Genomic DNA, 20422 nt, shown 5'->3' on the forward strand with positions numbered 1-20422 from the left:
TTGTAATTTCAGAAAAGAAAATGTATTCCTTGTCAAGCATCTCAAATACATGCTTTGTAATGTGTAATATGAAAAGGTATTTCTTTTTAACCTGTCTGAAAAATAGAAACCTTACACTACAGTATTATTACATTAAATGGTTGCTATTGTGTGGGAAAGCAATGTTGGCCAATACCTAGCGGGATTAGATGTTTTCAAACATGTCTCATGCCATCATAGCCTCACAGGGTGAACTTGGCCATATCTTTTAATTCTTCTGCGTCCTCAACTTGTCCATTTGTAAAGCATTGTTTTTTGTAAGCCTTGATAACTCTGAAAATGATCCCCAGATAAATTCTGAGTCTTCTAAGGGTACAGTGGCAAGTCCATTGGCATAAATGTTTCTCAGAAGTCATATTCGCTAATATTTTCTTCCACATTTAATATCCTATTGAGGATACAATGATTGGGGGTTAATGTACATTTTCTGCAATGAATGCTGGCTATGTATATTTTCAATCACACTTGTATCTTTTCTGAGCAGCAAAAGTGATGGCTTAAATCAGGCTGTGAATAATATCTCTCAATCCCAACTTGAGCAGGTGGTAGCGGTTTATAGGAGAGGTGTGAGATCCATTCAGGAAACACAAAGCAAGTGATTACTATACACAGTCAAGACACTGGAAAAAGGTTGTAGACAGCGGTCAGATTGCAGAAGGAAGGAAATTGAGGATAAGGTGGTTTATCCCAGTGCAGAAATAAACACAATACTGGGACCAATACTTTTTTAATGTCTTCATTAATGGCCTAGATGAATGGAAGGGTTGCCCTCACTGCAAGTTTGTGGACAACCCCAAGTTAGAGGGAATGGTCAATACGTGGAGGCTGGAGAAATGGGCCGACAGGAACCTCATGAACGTCCTGCAGCTGGGTAGGAATAACCCTCCACACCACAGCAGGCTGGGAACCAGCTCTGTGGGGAAGAGTCGGGGGTCCCGGTGGGCAGCAAGGTGAGCCTGAGCCAGCAGCGAGCCCTGGCAGCAGAAACGGCCAACAGGATCGGGGGCTGCATCAGCAAGTGCAGCCAGCAGGTCCCGAGGATGATCCTTCCCCTCTGCTCAGCACGCTGCTCAGGACTAACACCCTGTTATGATTCCCATCACAATTTCTCAGTAATCTTTAGCACTCCGGATTTGTGGTACAAAAAGAAAGTCACTTTCTTTAGTAGACTTACCTCCATTTATTTAAGTGTTAAAATTTTCCTTTCTTCATATATCTTCGTCCAGAATCCTGATACATTAGCTGAGTTTTGATTTAGGGTTTTTTGGCCCCTGTATCATTGCAAAGCAATCTTGTCACTCTATGTTTAGTTCTGAATTGGCTTATCCTACCTTATATTCAACCTCCTTTCTTCTGCAGTCTGACAGCTATGTCAAGAGCTCTTTTTTCAGTGCTTTGACTATTTGTAGTAATTACTTGCTCTGTGTTTCCTGAATTTACCTCATACCACCTCTCCTATAAAACACCACCAGCTTGCTCCGATTGGAAGTGAGCTCTCATGAACCACCAAGTTTGGGCTCAGTCTGGCTGTAGCTCAAGCAACAGGTTGAGAATCATGTTTGGCATGTAAAGATACAGATGAACTTCTCTAGCCTATATTATTGAAAAAGTAACAGATGTAACTGCTGGTTGAAATGAAAACAAAAAGCCAGGAATTCGGATGAGGTTTAAATATCCTCGGCTCTCTTTCCTTTCAGTTATTAACAATGTCTGAGAAGGCTTAGGTGCAGCTCTCTTGCACTGCAGTTCACTCCTTTAAAGCACAAAGCAAATAATGCCCCATCCCTGGTGGGAAAAGGGAAGAAGCAGCTCGCAACAGTCCAGGAGTTTCCAGTCATTGGTGACTTTTTAGAAATCTAGCTGTTCCAACAGTAGTTCGTTTTAATATCATTCAGGCTAGGTTTCCGTAATTTTGACTGGGAATTGCTCCCATCAAAAATTCTCAGGGTTAAAGGATGTAATATAAATATACTAGTATCTAACTGTATAGCATTGCTATACCTAAAGGCACACTCTAGTCCTAAATACTTTTGTAAGATTTGATTGTTTTCTTGTTCTGAAAGGCATGTGCACTGTAGAAATTAAATTTAACAGCATAGTGGAACAAGTGATTGACAGTTACTACAATTATGGGAACATTTAAAAAAAATATTTTGAGATTTCCATCTTCCAGGATACACAACACTTTTCTTCAGAAAGTCACCCAGAGTAGTAACATTTCTCACATTCAAATCTTGCTTGATACTGCCTCTCTAGTTCAGTGGAAGCTGCACTTCACCTCCATTTTTGTGGTTTATCTTCCAGGGCAGTGATTTGCTCTGCTGTAGCTGATCATGTGGAAAGCTTACTAGCTGAAGCCTCATTTTTAATATTCAGTAATTGATATGCATTTCAAAAGTACTAGAGATAGTTTTCAAATATAGGAATCAGTTATGTACTTAGAACACAGTAATATTCGTTGTACCTTTGATAGGCTGCCTCATGACAGAGCACTTTGGATACACCAGGCTGTTTCTGGGCAGTCCCAGGATAGGAGATGGGTAAATTCTCCAAAGTGGATGAATGAGAAGAATACGGATACTAATAGTACAGATGCAAAAACAATTTGAATAAATCCCGACAGAAAAGTCCAGCAGTGGAAAATGTTACTTACCACAGACTGGCTCAATACATACCTTCATACTAATCCCTACAGATGACAAGTACTATTACTTGTTGAGTTTATTTTGCTGACATTACTCAGCTGTTCATCAACTTTAGAAGTTTGAAAGAAACCTTGAAAGAAACAGCTGCAGTTATTCCAGCGATAGTGGAGCACTTCAGAGACTGCAGGGCCAGGAGGGACTGCTGAGATCAGCTAGGCTGAGCCCTGAGGCTCTCAGCACATGGCAGGTTCCAGCCCATGAGGCAGCCCCAGAACTCAGTGTACCTGCAAGGCAGCCCAAAAAACAATAGACCTCTCCTGGTTCATCAACAACAAGAGCATGGAGTTTGGGGTTAGATAAGGCCCTGCTGCCAAGTTTAATTTGAGGTTATTTTCCTGGAGTAGGAATGAAAATTAATTTCCTGATCCGGAAACTATATTAGAACTGTATCTTCAAGCTATAAGCTATGTAGAGAAACAGTCCAAAACTAAACCCAGAACAACCACATGTTATTTTGAATACCAAAGGCTACTGCAAAAAGCCAGTCTTCAAAAGAAAATGAGTGGCATGGATGCAAGCTTAATAATTCGGTATCTGTCATCACGTTTTCCAAGATATTTGTTATCACTGTTTGCACCATATCTTCTTCCCCACAGCTCCTTCCCACTACCTTTCCTTGTCTCAGCTGCCTGCCAGATCACCTCTTAGATACTTTGCACATTCTTTGGGGGAGGGAAAGGAAATATTTCTTTACTGCCAGACCACATGACACATAGCTCAACAGAACTTAAGTGTGATGGGAGTCTCTAAGCGCTAGTGAAATGATAGCAATTAGGTATACTGTCTATTTTTTAGTGCCTCCGGTTCAAAAATCATTGATTCCATTTTTATCTTCCAGGTCCCTCTTCATTTTCCTATGTTCAGGATTACATTTTTCCACAGAACTTACTAAAGCTCAAGCAGTTGTCTTCTTATCTGTCAAGCATCCTCCTCTTCTTTATGTCTGCAGACGCTCCATTTGTAAAAGCTGCACAAAGCAGAGGTGCATAGTGACTCATCTCAGTTTGTCTTGTATTTTTCCCCTTCGTGCTGGCTGGTTTTGCCCGCCTGCGCATATCTCATATTTTAGATGACCCCTCCACACCTGAGAGGGAGCAGCTGCGCTTGACAGGACTCCACGCAAGCCCTCTTGCAGGACTGAAGCCTACAATGCAAACCCCTCAGGAAAATAGCTCGTCTCGGGCTGTGAGACAGACAGGGTGCAGCAAAGACTTTGAAGATTATAAGAGGCACCAGTGGTAATATGAGTTTTTGGCAGGACTGACAAGTGTGTGCATTAAAGAGGGATTTTGAGGAGTTCATAGAGGAAGCTAAGAAGACAACAATTAGGCTTTTCCCTCTACTCACAGAAGTGTGTGACTAACAGCTATCATATGCAGCAGAGTGAAATATAATGTAATTATAATAGCTCCATTTTTCTTCCATGGTCAGTATTGCAAGCAGTGTGGAAAAAATTGTACTGAACGCTAGTATTGCTTTTGAGGTATGGCATATTGCAAAAAAGAAATCCACAGAATATTATATTACCATATAAACCGTGTTTAAAATTTAAGATCTTAAAGATAAAACTTAAGGTAATTGTAGAAATATTGCTTTTCAAAAGATGCCTGATTTAAACAGAGGTTTTACAATTTTAGCTTTAACCAGAGACCATTCTCCAAAGCTCAGACTAGACTCCTGTATGTCTATGGATAAGCTGTAATGCCCAGATATTTTGTGTTTAATTTCCATTAGCACAGTTTAAAGCTTCTTTCATTTATAACATTAAGAAGCATTAATGAACGGAACAATCACAACTAAGCTCACATTACACAACAATTTAATTTCAATAGCGGAGTCAAGCAATCTCTTCTTGAGACAAAGGAATCAGCAAGTGATCAGAGGAACATATACTCCTTTATGATCCTTCTAAATCACTGCCTTCTGCAAATTCCATGCTTTCAGAGATCACAAAGGTTCCAAAAATGAGGAAACCAGGAAATATTTTTTTTTTGAAACCCCATGGGTCTTAACTGTTTTTTTGGCATTGCAACATCTTCTGGAGGAATGACTATGTTTACATGGACTGCATTTTATCTGCAGAACCTTACACATTGAAGAATTCTAAGTGCATCAAGAGTTAAATGTGCTATACAAGTGTATAAATGTCAATGATATCCCCAAACCGGGATTAAACAACTAAGAACACAGGCACTCAAATCGCCATTTCTGCTCTAGACATTACATGAACTCCAATGACCAGTATTGGTGTTTGCTACAGGTATCTGTTCCTAAACTGTTTCCTGCTTCTGTTCCATGAGACCTTATTTCCATTTGCCTTCTATGTGCATCTTTCTACTCACCTCCCTGTCATACCTATTAAAATAACATGAAGGGAAAGGGAAAATTACAGAAGCAGCAGGAACAATTTCAGGAACGCAGATAAAGATGGACTTTGTTCAATAAAGTATGACAGAGTGTTTCTGAGTGTGAATAGTTAGGTTTTCCCATTTGCAAGTATTAAATAATCACATTGTTATAACAGAGAATTGTCAGGAGGAGGAAGGAAGGAGGCAGAGCTCTGCTGGAAAGCTGCAGAAGTTGGGGTGTACTGAGCATAATTAAGAGCAATAGGACAGAGGCAATAGAGAGAAGTAAAAGATGGGGGCTATGGCACGTATCGGCCTTCCTTCTTGAAGTGTCTGTGGTCAGCAGTGTCTGGAGCCTGCAGTGAGAGGGACTGGAGAAGCCGTGGCAGAGACATAAAACAGTCCTCAGCCAGGCTGACGCCGAGTCTGCTCAGCACTCTCTGCAGACCTGATCGTCCAGCCAAAAGAGCGAGGTTTATAAAGAAATGGATTATGGTTTTACACCTCGTGGAAAAGGACAGCATATCATATTTCACACACTGCCTGCTGTGTTACCTAGCTGGAAAATGACAGCTGCTTACATTGTAAAATGCGCATTTGGAAAGAGACCAGACTGGTATCAATCACAGTAGGCAATTTCCTTCATTCTTCAAGTAGACAATGTACATACAAACACTATAGAGACAGTTCAAATCTAACTGAAGGCTTATCCAATTTAGTTTCGTATGCTACCCGTGCAATCATTTTTAAACATCCTTCCAAAGCTACAAATCTCTCTACAGGATAAAAGACCAGTTGAATATTGCTTTGTATTTCTGCAAGATGGAGTTTGCTGTCCTACTTTTAACACAAACACAAAGCAACAGCTAGTTTGTCTTTGCCCTGTACTTCATTTTTGTACAATCACTTGACAGCTACGTATCAAGATGCATGCATAATCTCTTGTCTCGTCTACAACATCCCAGTCATCTAGAAAATTGAAAAGCTAGACTTAAAAATAAATGGTAGATTTTGTTTTGGGGCAGCATGAGGCATTTAAATGGTATTGTCCCACTCAAGCGAATTCCTGAGATGTGCCAATTTCTTCTGTAGTTCTGATGTTTTTTTATATTCACTTAAATGCCTTAGCAAAATAGAGCTATGTTTATAATTTCTTTTTTAACAATAAACTTAATATCTAAAAAGTCAGCAATTAAAAAATCTTAGAATATAAAAGGTCATAAATGTCCAAATTTCACCTGTTTTTGGGGAATACAACTGAGATAATTTTGATCTGAAGACAGGAAACAATACATATGTGAAACTGCTTTCAAAATCTCAAATTAATCAGAACATTGTCTGCCTCTTGTCTTCAAAAGAATCAATTAACCACCAGACTTCACTATGAATAATTGATACATATTAAACATGGTGGTCAGAATACGGATCAGAATCTTTTAGCAAAACTTATTTGTAGTGTTGCATTGAAAGCGGACTCTTTCTTGTGATAAAATGTTTCAGTTGATATTTGAATATACGATAAGCATAGGAGTCTTGAATATTGATGATCAGAGTATTGATTAAATTTTTTTTGCAAGGTTTATTTCCTACTGAGACAATGTTACCTTAATATAAGTCCTTGCTGGAGATTTCATAGACTTTGATGATTTTATTGGAAACAACTTTTAGGAAAGTACGCCTAGCCATTTAGACATTTCTACGGCCACATCACAGCTGATCATCTCATCATGGTTCTATGTTTATCCCTACCACATTCCTTTGAGATAGAGAAACCACATGCTCTTTTACCAACAAAGATGAGTACTTTAAAGAAACAAAGGACCAAATCAAAAGAAAGACTTTCAGTGATTAAAGTAGAACTTAAAAATATTATAGGAATCCATGTCTAAAATTGTGCTTCAGAATAATAACTCATGAGCTGCTTAACTTAGAACATAAGTTTTTTACACCAAAGTGAATGAAATTCTCAAGTGTTCATAGTTGTATACATGCCCAGACCAAGTCTGGCTTAAGAAATCAGTTTCATTAGACTCTATAAACTTAATGGCACTGTGCCTAAATTCCCAAGGGACCAAATTCATCTACAACACTCACAGAATCACCACTCTTCCCTCGCAGTACAACCAGCCTTCTCTCCGCACAGCATAACGGTGCACCTTTGGCGAGAGAGAGGCGAGGTGCCCAGCCAGGGAGTGACTGCCTCTTGCACCTGTGGGGCATTTGCTGAAGAAGAAGGTGGGATCTGATAAAGCAGGACAAGCTGAGGACCTGTTCTTCCCCTTCCCTCCAGCTAATTACACAGACTAATCTGAAAATGGAGCACCTCTGACTAGTTCTTTCAATGAATCGTTGCTGATATTTATACTTTTGACTGGCTTAAGGATTCTAGAGCTCGAAGTCATGTGAGTTTTATGCAGGGAACACTTCAGTCTTTGACTGAGTTCCAGAACTGGGCGACAGCTCAGGTACACCACTGACGAACATTTCCTAGGGCTAGCTACAGTAATGTCAGTATGGTCAAGGAAGGGACTTGGACACGGTCTCCCATACTAGCAACAAATGATCTCACACCTGGGTATGTTTGAACAAGGGTGAAGCTTTTCCAGTTAAAATTCCAGTGCAGTACTTTTAAAAAACCAAATTATTTCCCAGAACTTAACTAGAAGTGGAAAAAATGAATGTGAACCAGTGGGCTTCCAAAGAGAATATTTCAAACCACAGCAGTGGTAATAGCATCTTCTTTCCCTCTTTTGTCTCAGAGAAATGAGGTCTTATGGCCATACAGACAACTTGGGGTATATTTCATGTTTATTATCTTTTGCATGCACTTATGGCTATATCATTTAAAGAGCATTGACTGATCAGTTGGCATTGACTTTAAATTTGGATAAGTAGGCTACATACTACATTGTGATACATATACTGCAGACAGTATATACTGGACAGTCCTGCTGAAGCTAATGCTGAAGCTCCGCATCCATCTCACTGATGACAAAAATTGCAATGCGTCATATTTTTTTTTTATCCCTGTAGCTGATGTAACCTTTAGTTTTGCATGATTTATCTTTAACTTAACATAACAGAGTGGTTTTAAACTCAGCTGGCAGGGACAGACCCACTTAGTAAGAATAGCACAACCTCATGAGTTACAAATCCTGCCTCTCAGGTTGAGAAGCAGCTGATTCACTGCCAAGTCCCCACCATTAAATCACAACTGCAGTGGGTCAGATTAAACAAACAAGAAAACAAAGAGCAAAACCAAGTAAAAACCCATTTTGTACCAGAATTTATTGTGCTAATAGGTCATTGAAGGCCCACGGTGAACATTTAGTTATTTAGATACAAAATAAGGAGCTTAAGCTGTGTCAATTAATGTGAAATGTCATGGATTGTCTTGATTTTGCAATGTGGAATAAAAAACTTCCTGTAGATTTTTCACCTCTCTCATTCTTCCCGGCATGGCTCAGTGAACATACTGCCTTGCACAAAATCACGTTAAAGGTGACCTTACAAGAACATTAAATCAAAAGCTAAAATCCACCTGACATAATTTTGAAGATTTTTTTCAAGACAAAACCTCTTTTGTCTCTCTCCAAAACAAGGTAGAAGCTGACCTTGACAATTACAACCTAGAGAAAACACTTCTGAAATTGAGAGCAGCTGGAAGCAATACAGTACAAAGATATGAAATGTAGACAGCCATGCCTTTCTCCACACAGTGTTATTTGCATCATACCTTTCTTCAAATCACTCACAACCCGCAATACAGCAAGTGGATAGAACCACTGACACCCTGCCTCTTCACCTTGTAGCAATGCCTGTGAAAAGAAATTCAGTCTAAGAAGAAAAGAAAATAGAAAGGGGATGCAGAGGCAGGTTTGCAAAGTCCTTTCAGCTGAAAACTGAACAGTCATAGCTGATTAATTAACCTTTTTGAAAAGGATTTGGAGAATTAAAAGAAAGGGCTTCATAAAAGATGAGATAAATTATTCTATTCCATTGCTGTATTTAGATTTTTTTAATTGTTCTGTCCTTTTAAGTTGACAGGCATTTGTACTTTTAAAGGCAGCAATGAGTTTTAAAATTTATATCTCTACCAAAATGTATGCAGAGCGATGATTGTGTTCATGCTCATCTACAGTTGTGAGCTGAAAAGCGGTGATATTTGTACTACAAGACACATGAGCTTTCTGAGAAATGCACTACGCACTAGGAGCTTTTACTGACTCACTAATTCTCACTGCATTACGATAGGAAATTACCAGAGTAAAGCTTTCCTGGAGGTTATGATTCAAAAAGAATGTAGCCAGATTTTCTCAGTACAGAATGACTTCACAAACTTTTCAGAGGATTTATTTTATTATTTTTTTCCTGCTTTTACCTGCTGATGATAGATAATCCTTGGAGTGAAGTGGGTGGGCAGGTGAAACAATATGCATTCAGAGAGACACAACAGAAGTGGTTCTGTTGCACCTGCCTCATTATCATCTTTACCTCTGAAGCATCTGATGTCTGATTTACGTTCTAGGTGGAGCATCTCAGTACCAAATGAAATGGGATTTTAGTAAACGTCATAACAGAATCAACGTCTGTAGCAATTCTCATAGTCATCGTGATCATCTCATAAGCAACTACCAACAGTTTTGTGTTAGCTGGGAGCCTGTCACAGTCTTGCATTCAAATGAAAGCAATTAGCTGTTTGTATTCATTCAATTTGCAAGCTGTCATATAATGATTCATACCGTTGATGTTAATGAAACCTGCCTTGTAAAAACACTTTTGATGGCAGACCCTCAGCTGTCATCCCACTCTTCCCATAAAGCTCATGCAGTTTGCGTCATGCCACGAACATGATGACCTCAGGTATCACGAAGTTAACTGAATTATGCAAAAACCCCTAGATTGTAAGCATAGATGTTACAGCCTTAGGTTGTACTTCCATATTCCTTAAACAAGTGAGATTCTCATGAACTCAGCTGCAGGGCTCAGACACTGTGTCAGGTCTCAATGCTGCTTTTGCTGTATTAGCAACCATGTGAAGTATCTGAATCTCCATCCAATTGTTTCTGTTTCATTGACTCCTATCACTTTTCTTTAATAACAAAACTGGAGGTAGCTATTTCTTAATGTGTGTTTTATGGTATTACTTTTGTGGTCATTAAGTCCAGAGCTGAAAGGAATAAGAGGGAGTGTAAACATACTCATCCATTTTAGTACCAAAACTACAGTTCAGAGTGTCTTCCCTGAGTGGCTGCTTAAGCTTGTGGATGCTTCATCTCCTGCTGATGTCCCACAGTTGTTTCTCTGTAAGCTGCTAGTGGGCAAACACAGACTGGCTATTTCTTTAAAACATGAGAATAAACTTGCAGTGTATTGAATACAAGTGGTCTTGATAGTCCAGAAATAATCTTAGATTTTAGTGATTGAGTCAACCCATCATACTAAAAAGAAGAAAATTCATGCTTACTCTTCTGTAGTATATAAATGAACAATGCCATTGTTAAATTTCATTCCTCTTTAGTAAGATACAGCATACTTCCTCATAGAACATGCATTAATCAAAAAGGATATTTAATGCCAAACAAGGAAAGCCCAAAAAAGTCCAAAAAGCTTATTGCATATGCTACCTCAAACTTCAGCAACTTCATGCTTTTTGATGCAAAAAACCCCACCCCAACCCCTAAACCAAACAACTTTTAGAAGTAACATTAATTCTTACATTGACCTTTACAGTAGGGGAATAGAAGGAATGGTACAAGGCAAAATGTTAAAAGTAACGGCAGATAATCGTTATGCTCCAAGGGAAAGTCTGGGGAATAGAAAGGGCTGGTTTACTAAAAAACAGTTATACCTAGCAGACTGACTTTCACTGAGGAGGAGAGGAGGGAAGACAAGACATGAGAGCTGTAGCTTCACAAAGATATGTGTTTCTTCAGGTCAAAACAAATGCAACAACTGTACATATACAGCAGGAGAGGAAGGCAGGCAAACAACACAAACTATCATTCAGGCTGCCGTATGAATGATTTAGTCTTAAAAATGAGTAGTTGGAAACTAATGTAATAAAATCAGAAAGTCCTGTACAAGAAAAGGTTAAATAGGCATATGAGTGAACAAGGAAGGATGGACAGTAGGTGGCAATAAAGGGAGGGTGAAGAAAGTGGCTAAGATACTAGCCTCATTTGAATTTTTTCTATGAGAAAAAGTTGTGATTTGACAGGATAGCAAGGTTTTCCTGGCTGTATGTGACAGAGTGGCTGATGTCTACAGTCAGGAAGTTGAGGTCATTGGGAATGGGCAGCAGCAGTGTCAGAGCCACCACAGTGTTTTCTACACCTTGCTACATAACGTAACAATGTGGAAAGTACTTGTGGAAAATACTTTTGGTAAATCACTAGAAAGCCGAAAGATGACCACGATCCTGAGAAAAGACAAGCACATACCACACAAACAGGTGGCCCTGGTGGCTAACCTCCTAGAAGAGTAAGTCAACTGGATCATTAATTTTGTGGCAGTCATATCTGAAAAGTCAAAATGTCCGTGGGGAGCAGAAGCAGAAACGTACACAAAAGCATAGTCATTGTCTTCAAATATGAAGAAAGCCAGAGGTTAAAATTTATCAGAAGCAAGCAAACAATCTGCAAATCTATGACAAAATTGCTTTTTTATTTAGGAGAACAGCTCTATTGCATCCATTCCTGCCTGCATGACCCTCACGTGGAGCAGTAGTCACTATTGTGGCAAGTAGTATGTTTTCCAAAGAATGCAATTTCAGTCATTCTGAAATTGCTAAGTGATATCACAGAAGATTCAGTTAATTTTGTTCATGTGGGAACTTAAAATACTATTGATCTAGGTTTGTTTTGCTTATATAAGCATGGGTTACATAGATTCACAATTTTGTGTAAAGTATAACACTGTCTTGAATATTTTTTCCCATCATTTTGCCAGCACCATTTTGTTTTACCAGATTTTCTTGCCTGTATGTTTTCCTTTTCAGGGACCATTATTCTTGACTACAGCAGCCCAGAAGCTTAGCTTGATAGGCATTTTAAAACTGTGAATTAATTATAATCCAGGTCTGCAAAACCTCTTCTTTTTTTTTTTTTCCTTTCTTTCCTTTCAACTCTTTTTCTGTGTTTTTCTTTTTTTATTGCTTTCAGAAGAATCTTAAAATTACAACTGAAGTATCAGTTTCTTGCTTTCAAAGGTATTCAAAATTTATTTTTTAAATACAAAAGTGAGTCAAAGTTAAATTTTATGTAAAAAATTTAGTAGTTCAATTTACAAAGAATTGCAAATACAAGGGGAATGAACACTGTATGTGCTGCATTAGGCTTTGTTCAGATGTAAGTAAGAACTCTTGCTTAAAAGACTTCAGATGAGTGTACCAATATCACCAATCTCAATAGGTTCAGGGTTTTTTTAAACCCAGTCTATGAGAACAGCATAGTCTCACAGAATTACTGCTTACTCCTTAACATAATTGTGATCCTTAATAATGAACATGTTTTTCTTTGTTCCATGTTATAGAAATCTTAAACTGTAAAAATAGTTGTATAAGGACTTTGAAGCTGCATTCTTGAACTCTATGTGAAGCAACTTTGTTAGTTCTGCTGGAATACAGAGGAGAAATACTCTTTCACCAACAGAATGCACTGAATGACTCAGACTAATTGTGCATATACAATTATTATATGAACAATCGTAGTGATGCAGATGATGGCTTTAACAGATGCTGAACAGAAGGCTTAGCTCTCCTGATTAGAAAATATGCAAAGCGCTGATTGTTTTTTCTTTTTATGTGCCTGACAGCACTACATAGTTTTATTTAAGCTGTTGATTACTGGACAGGGACATAGGACGACAGTCTATAGAAAGCTTGTGTTGGAACTAGTGATTATAAGACTAACTGAACATTTATAGATTTAATATCTGTAAAGTTTATTATATTACTCATGCCAAGTATGCCTGTGGGATAAGTGAATAGTTCACATTGGGTGGGGATAACTGGGAGGTAATCAGAAGCATATGGAAAAGTCCTTAAGTATCTGAAATTCCCCCTTCCAGGAAGAACTATCCAATGGTATTTATAGAATTCACATCTCTCCTTGCTAGTCAGTTTTGAGAAACCACACTTAAGCATCTGTGTAACATACTTCCAGTCAATAAAGCTTCTATTGGTGTCCAAAATCTAACCCTAAAGGAAAGCAGGTTAGGAGTAAGCAGAAATGGGGAGCTGCTGGGGAAGCAGAATGTCTCCAGGAGTCCTGCACCCCCAGTAGATGCTTGGAGACATCAAAGGATATCTAGGAGAGAGTTACCAAAGCAGCCAGGAAGGATTCCTGTGGGCTAAAATGTTATCTCATATTTCTTAATTTTAATATTTTCCTTGCACATGTTGCTGTTAAAAGAGTTACCTCAAGCAAACAATTCTCTGTTTTACTATTAACCTTGTTAAATGCCAAGAGAGATAAGAAATAACTGCCAAAAAAATGTGAGTGTGAAAGCTGGTGCTGTCAGATCCCAGCTTTCTTACGGGTACAAACTAACAACCATCTGCAGAAGCTAAGGGGTCCAGTGGGGATTATAATAGACAGCAATTAAGAGATTAGAAACTTTTTAATATTTAGTTTAATCTTATTAATAGGCAATTTATATTTATCTATTCTTGTTCTAGCATTGTCCTTTGGCTTAAATTGTTCTCATTACTGTTACTGACTCTCCATTGCTCTTTCTACCTTCCTAGCCTTCTACTTTCTAAATAAATGGTGTCTGTTATCCTATATGTAATGATGTAAACTATTAGAAAAGGAGAAGAGTACTTAAAAATAATGACCTAATGTTTTAAACTTGTTAAGTGGCCATTAAACTTGTTCATCTGCTCAAACAGCAAATAAGCATCAACAGAAGGACAAGCAAATAATAATTAAAAAAGAATTGATGAGTCCTCCAAAATCTATGAAGAAGCACTGATCTATACTACAGAGTTAAAGACTTGCGAAGAATCCAAGTAATGATGAACAAGAAAACTCCAGGGTGTAATTACTTATAATCAAATTGCTTTGGAAATCTCATGTAATTTTTGAGAAAGACACTAGTATTACCACTCAGTTACTTAATTTCCATTATGTGAACGTATAAAGAGAGAGAGGAAAAAAGTGTGAGATCATTTAAGAACAATAGGTTAGAAGCTAACTTAAATATGGTAAGCTAAATAAATCTCATTAGAAAATATGCATCTTAAAAGCTTTTAATCACTATGCATCACATCTAATATCAGCTACTAGCAGCAACCTAAGTAAAGTATGACAATACTGTACAAACCCATCAGGTAGGCATGCAACAAGGGAAACTGGCTCTGTGAATAATTCCATGTTATCAAATACTACCAACTGACTGCAATCCTGAGAACCCATTTGTAGGTAAGTATTACTGTTCACAAAACAGGATCTAAGGGGACACATCTGAAAAGCTTGTGCAGCTACAAATAACTGTTCAAGCATTCATGTCAGGGTTCATAGAGAAGTTGGTAAGCGAGAGAATTCTGAGCTTCAGGAGTGCCTGGTGTGGACTGTATTTTATACTGTGAAAGAAGACTGTGATGGAAAAAAACAGCATCAACACAAAGAATTCACAGTATTAGGCCAGGCTTTATGCTCAGGTTCATTCCTCCAGTGCAGCAGTGAAAACTCACCTTTTGATCTCCCCAGGACACCTGCCTGGCCTGAGGTTTTATATAGGTAGTTACTATTTCTTAGATAGTATCTCCTGGGTATATATACATAACTATATATATATTGAAAATAATTTGGCTATAGTATTAGTTCTGCCTTTGCTTGGTACAGATGGAAGGCAGGTAATGTCTAGGAAAACAGTAACAGAGTTTGCTTGTGTTTGACTGAAGTCTATTACCAATACTGTGGATCAGATAAGTGAATCAGTTGGCAGGAGAATATGTGAACTGAACGCAGGTAACTATTGGTACTCCATGAGATGTGGCCACAGGACATCCTGAGCAACTTTGTTTTAAGCTCTTGGAGGGAGAATATTGAAACCATGTTAGGTATTGATAATGGCTTATGCCACTGCAAAGTAAGCACCTTGACGAAATTTTGCCCTAGCTACTGTTGGAAAAAAAAATAATCACAGGCTCTGAGGATTTGAACTAAATTATGTATTAATAAAGCTTCTTGTTTATTTTCAGCTTGTTAGACATGGTATAGCTGGTTTTTTTCCCAAATGTATCACCATTTTGCATTCCTCTAACATGATGGATAACATTCCTTTCAACATATATGATAGAGTGAATGGAAGAATCGATATTGGCAGGAGCTTAAGCTTTAATAGTAGCATGAAGATTAGTACTACATTTATCTCATTAATATGTGAAAACTCCTTAAGACAGTTTGTGGAACCTAACTCAGCTGGACTTCGCCCCCCCCCCCCCCCCCTTAATAGAAATAGAAGGGAATAAGCAAGCAAACATACTTGAATTGATAATAATGTTTTGGTTGGAACTGCTGGTTAAAGCACAACTCCTTTTTGGGGGGCTTGATAGCAATATGATTACTGATCAGTAGCAACCCCTTCAGGGAAAATCTTCAGATCCATGCCTCATCTCCAAAGTCTTTGGGTATGTCTGCTGTATTTTCAGGGGAGGTGAAAGCTGAGGGAACCTGCATGGACCTTGCCCATGGTTAATGCAGCAGACCTTGCGTGAACAAGCTCTGCAGAGGTTTTGCAAAGGCAAGTTCCTTGTCAAACACAGATCTCACAGCTCTGCACGGCAGATGGAAAGGACCTGAAGAAAAGGATAAAATGGGATAGGACCATGTGTGTATTGTTAGGGTTTCAGTGCATCTCGTTCACATGAGAACAGGTGTGCAGCCCAATGGCTCACCTTAGGTAGGTTTTGGGCCTGCCTCTCTTTGATGGTGTTGCTCTTTCCCATCGTGTCATTGAGAAGCTTAGGCTCTGCCAGGGCACTGTCACCAGACCCATCATGCCTGCAGCACCTCATGGCCCTACACTCCTCTCTGGAAACCACAGAGCTTTCACCTTTGTCTCTACTGGCCCCATGCTCAGCCTTGTGCTGCATTGCTCCCACAGCTGGGTGATGAATTGCTGCCTTCCTGCTCTTCCATGCCCTCTGTCCCAGGCATGGTGTTCCTCCTGGTGCTCCCCGCCAGTCCCCAGGGCCTCCCTGGCTCCAGCCTCCCCACGCACTCCTGGCACTGGGGCTGGGAGACCCACACCTGAAGCCACCACACCTTCCTCTTTCAACCTCCTTTCCCTGCCTTCTGTGCATCCCCTGGCACTATCTGTATAGAGGTCCATCCTTCAGAATAGAATAGAATAGAATAGAATAATGTGTATACACACACACACACATATATACATATATACGCATATACACATATATACATATATGCATATATATACACACACACATATATACATATATATATGTATATATTTATATTAATGATTAAAGGGCTTTAAGGCAGGGGCAGTGGAAGCAGCTGTTCCTTTGCAAAAGAATATAAAACTATGACTGGTACCCTGCTACGCCCACCAGTCCATGCTACAGTTTCCTGTAAGAGTCGAATTGGGATATGAGGCCACCTATTCGTACACAAAATACAAGTGAGGAAGCCATAGGAGAGACAGTGCCCAACTCTCTAACTCCGTTTTTAACAAGGATAGGAACCAGCACAAAGCAAAGTTGCCTTCCTTGTTTCAAAGTTGTTTTCACGTGAGAAGTCATGGGGAATAAACACATCTGTGCTTAATCTTCTGCAAAGAAACCCACAGAGTACCTTGTGCTTTGCCCAAAACAAGTGTGGCAGTTTCTTTACTGAGCTCCCAGTTTTCACATTTCACTTTCCAAACTCCCTTCATGCACGTGACTGAAACAGAAAGCGGGTTATGTGCACACACGTGCAGCTGGTGTCCAACAGCAGTCTTTCTTGGGTGACATTTAAAAAGGTTTTGCAATTGAGTCGTACTGGCTCGACTCATTTCTCCTTGATGCCTGCTTTGTTCCAGCAGCACTGGTGTGTGTATAAATAACAGTTTGTATCCCTTGACAACTTCCTGAATTAGAATAGCACTTGTGGTCAATCACGACAGAAAGAGCAGCAGAGAAATACTTTGGCCCAGGAGGCACATTCATGCTATTTGTTGACTAGTAAAGTGGGTGCTTGTGTTGCAAGTGATGGTTTTCAGTGATGTCCCTTTGCTTGCTATAATGACTATCAGCTTTTCTGCTGTGCTTTAGAAAGATGGACCATCTGCTGCATTATCTTTTGACAGCTCCAATCTCTCAAAGGGTGAAAATACAGGTAAGAAAAACAGAGTTAGGTGACTTATCAGCTTCTGAGCTGGGATTCAGGTAAGCCTTTAAAAGATGGATTCTCCTTTTCTTTCTTTATTCTTTTTCCTTCACCAACCTTGACTTCTTGTGGCTTCAGGAAGAAGACAGATCTGTAGCTCTTGCTGCTTTTCTCTCTCTAAGTGGCCAGTTCTCCATCAACAGTACCTGGAAACTTGTCTGTTTATTCCTACAGGAATCAATAAGGAGATCCTTCTGCAATACTGCAGCCAATCAGACTGAAATTCCTTTTCTCCTGTAGGTATATAGAATTGATAAAACTTATATATGATATTCAGCTAGAAAGACTTTCCATATTTTGCATCTCTCTGTCTCTTCTGCTCTAGCACCCATCATATCTGTTGAATAAATAATACGCTGTGGATTTGGTCTCAAGACCAATGTTAAAATGTGCTATAGACACAGAAAAAGCAAATTAGTCAGAAAGTATAGGTTCTATGAATAAATCTAATTACAGGTAACTATAGTAAATTATCAACTAATAGGTTAACTGCCAGATTTAAAAATTAATATAATAGTCATTGCTAGCTTTTATGGTTTCCTCCACCAAGTGCATAGAGATACTTAGAGGTCTTCACTTTTCCCAAGAAGTTTTTCTGTTTGAAGGGAATGGTATGGGTGAAGGGGGGTGTGTGGACTTCCACGAGGTGTACAGAATTCTGGAAGTTCCAAATCAATGCTGGGTTTTAAAAATAAGAGAAACTTTTAACATTTCAGCAGTCTATTTCCCTCATATGTAGTTTGAAAGGTTGTCATTTGCATATTATTAGCTTTGCTGACTAGCAATATGATAAAATTCCTTGCTTCCTGTGGTTCTGTTTTATTTAACTAAACTACTCTCCATTTTTCTTACTTATATGTTGATTTTAATGTAGCAAGACAGCTCAATCTGGCATGCATTGTGTTTTAACGTTTGTCAATAAGGGAGTGGGGTAGTATCTAAATTTGCTTCCCTTCATTGCTTTGACCCAGTCATATAGAGACTCATTGGAAGATGATGTCTGTATTCACATTTCTGTTGTCCCATAAAATTAAGAAAATTGAATTGAAGCTACACTACTTTGTATAAATTCCCAAATCAAAGTGAGACGATTTCAAGGAACATCTGATTTTATATTGTATTATGGAATAGAAATACAATGGGACAAGCTGAGCCTACGTAATTATACAATACAAAAATTGCTTGCAGAATTATCTCCTCCTGGTGATCTATTGTAGCAATTTGCCACAAACCCAGATTTTTCAAAGGTAATGACTGCTCTAGGGTGTCCTTGTTCACTCCTTGTCCATCTTAGTGATGGTCCCTTTCAGGGCACCACCATTGTACCCTGAAGCATGTTTTGGATCTTACTATAATCTAAACAACTGGCTAAATATTAGTTACCCAGGCCTGCATTCTAGTTTATAATAGTTGTTACCTTAGAGCAATAAATAAGTGGGTAACATACGACCATGGGTTATATATATGAAGATACATTAATATAATGTCCATTAAGAAATTTTATATTTATTTGTAAACTGCCTTTCAGGAAACTGATGTTTATTTCTTTTATCCTCATTTACAGAAGCCTTGCCACAATGAAGTGCTGGATTCTATATAGGAAATACTTTTCTAGCCTGCACAGGAAGAACTTTAATTTAAGTGAAATACCATTTTTTTAAAGTTTTATTTTATACAGGATTTCTTTTTTATTCTGTAGATGAATACTGAGCCCAACAGACTAAATGAATTCACCCTGGGTGAACACTACAGAGTTGTTTGTTCAAACAGTACTAACCATGATAAAACACAATTTGGTGTCCTCCATACACACACAGGTCAGACTCCTTTGTTTCTTAAACCTGTTAGACTTATCATTTAATAAATGAAAATAGATTAACCCATCTGTTGTTTGTTTTTCTGAAAATGTCAGGGTCTGTTTTGACAGCAAATAAAATACCTTTAAGTATATCAGCAATATCTGCTTTTAAGGCAATTGAGAAACTGAGATTCAAAGAACCTCATTCCTAACACTTGGTATGGTCAATAGTGAGAAACCAGTTAGGTTCCGTTTTGAAGAAAATGTCACTTAGATTTACATATGTTTTAACAAATATTGTTAAAGAAGATAATGCTACAAACCCTGAAAATATTTATCATAACTGAGAAAAAAAACCAAAACTATAAATCCCTTAGTCAAATACACTGCCATTTTAATAGACTGAATTAATATATTGAATCATGACTCATTCTGAAATGAACTGATGCCTTTTAGTTACTAACCTTGGATGGGCAAGGATGTCTCTTCTGTTGCCAAGGGGTGAGAATCTAGATGGTATAGTTCATCTTCTAGACAATAAAGATTTGGTAGGGGTCTGGAAAGGAGAGTGAAGGAGAAAGGAGAAACAGAATAGGAAGAGAAAGAGAGAGAGAAAGAGGCGGAAAAACACAGTCTTCAGAACAGATGAAGACAGAGCAATCCCTCATGCCTGGCTTGCTCTTTGTTTTTCTGTATCAAATACAGAGTACATTCCTGTTGCAAGAATGCCCTTCTGGAGTCACTCTAGGAAAAAATCACTAGCTGGCCTAAAAGGTAAGTATTGACAGAACTTCAGTTCAGTGAATAAAAAGTATGGGTTATGGCAATAAAAAAAGGAATTATCTTAATCAAAACCATGAAATTGCTGTCCGTGTTCCAGCTTTTGTGCATTTTAAAAGGCACAAAAATATATCTGAATAATAGCCTTGTGCTGCTTAAGTTCTCCAGTATTTCTGTGCTTCCATTGAACACTGGTTCTGATACCATAACTGCTCCTTCTCAGTCTTGTTTTGGGGGTAAGACATTAAAGCACATTCATGCATAGCTGTATAGGAAAAGAAAATAGTGTATTTTTGTTCAGATATAGCATATTTTCTATTTAATAAACAGGTGTCTAATTTTAATAACTCACAG

Source organism: Mycteria americana, chromosome 3, assembly GCF_035582795.1.
Source record: "Mycteria americana isolate JAX WOST 10 ecotype Jacksonville Zoo and Gardens chromosome 3, USCA_MyAme_1.0, whole genome shotgun sequence".
NCBI classification, from domain to species: domain Eukaryota; kingdom Metazoa; phylum Chordata; class Aves; order Ciconiiformes; family Ciconiidae; genus Mycteria; species Mycteria americana.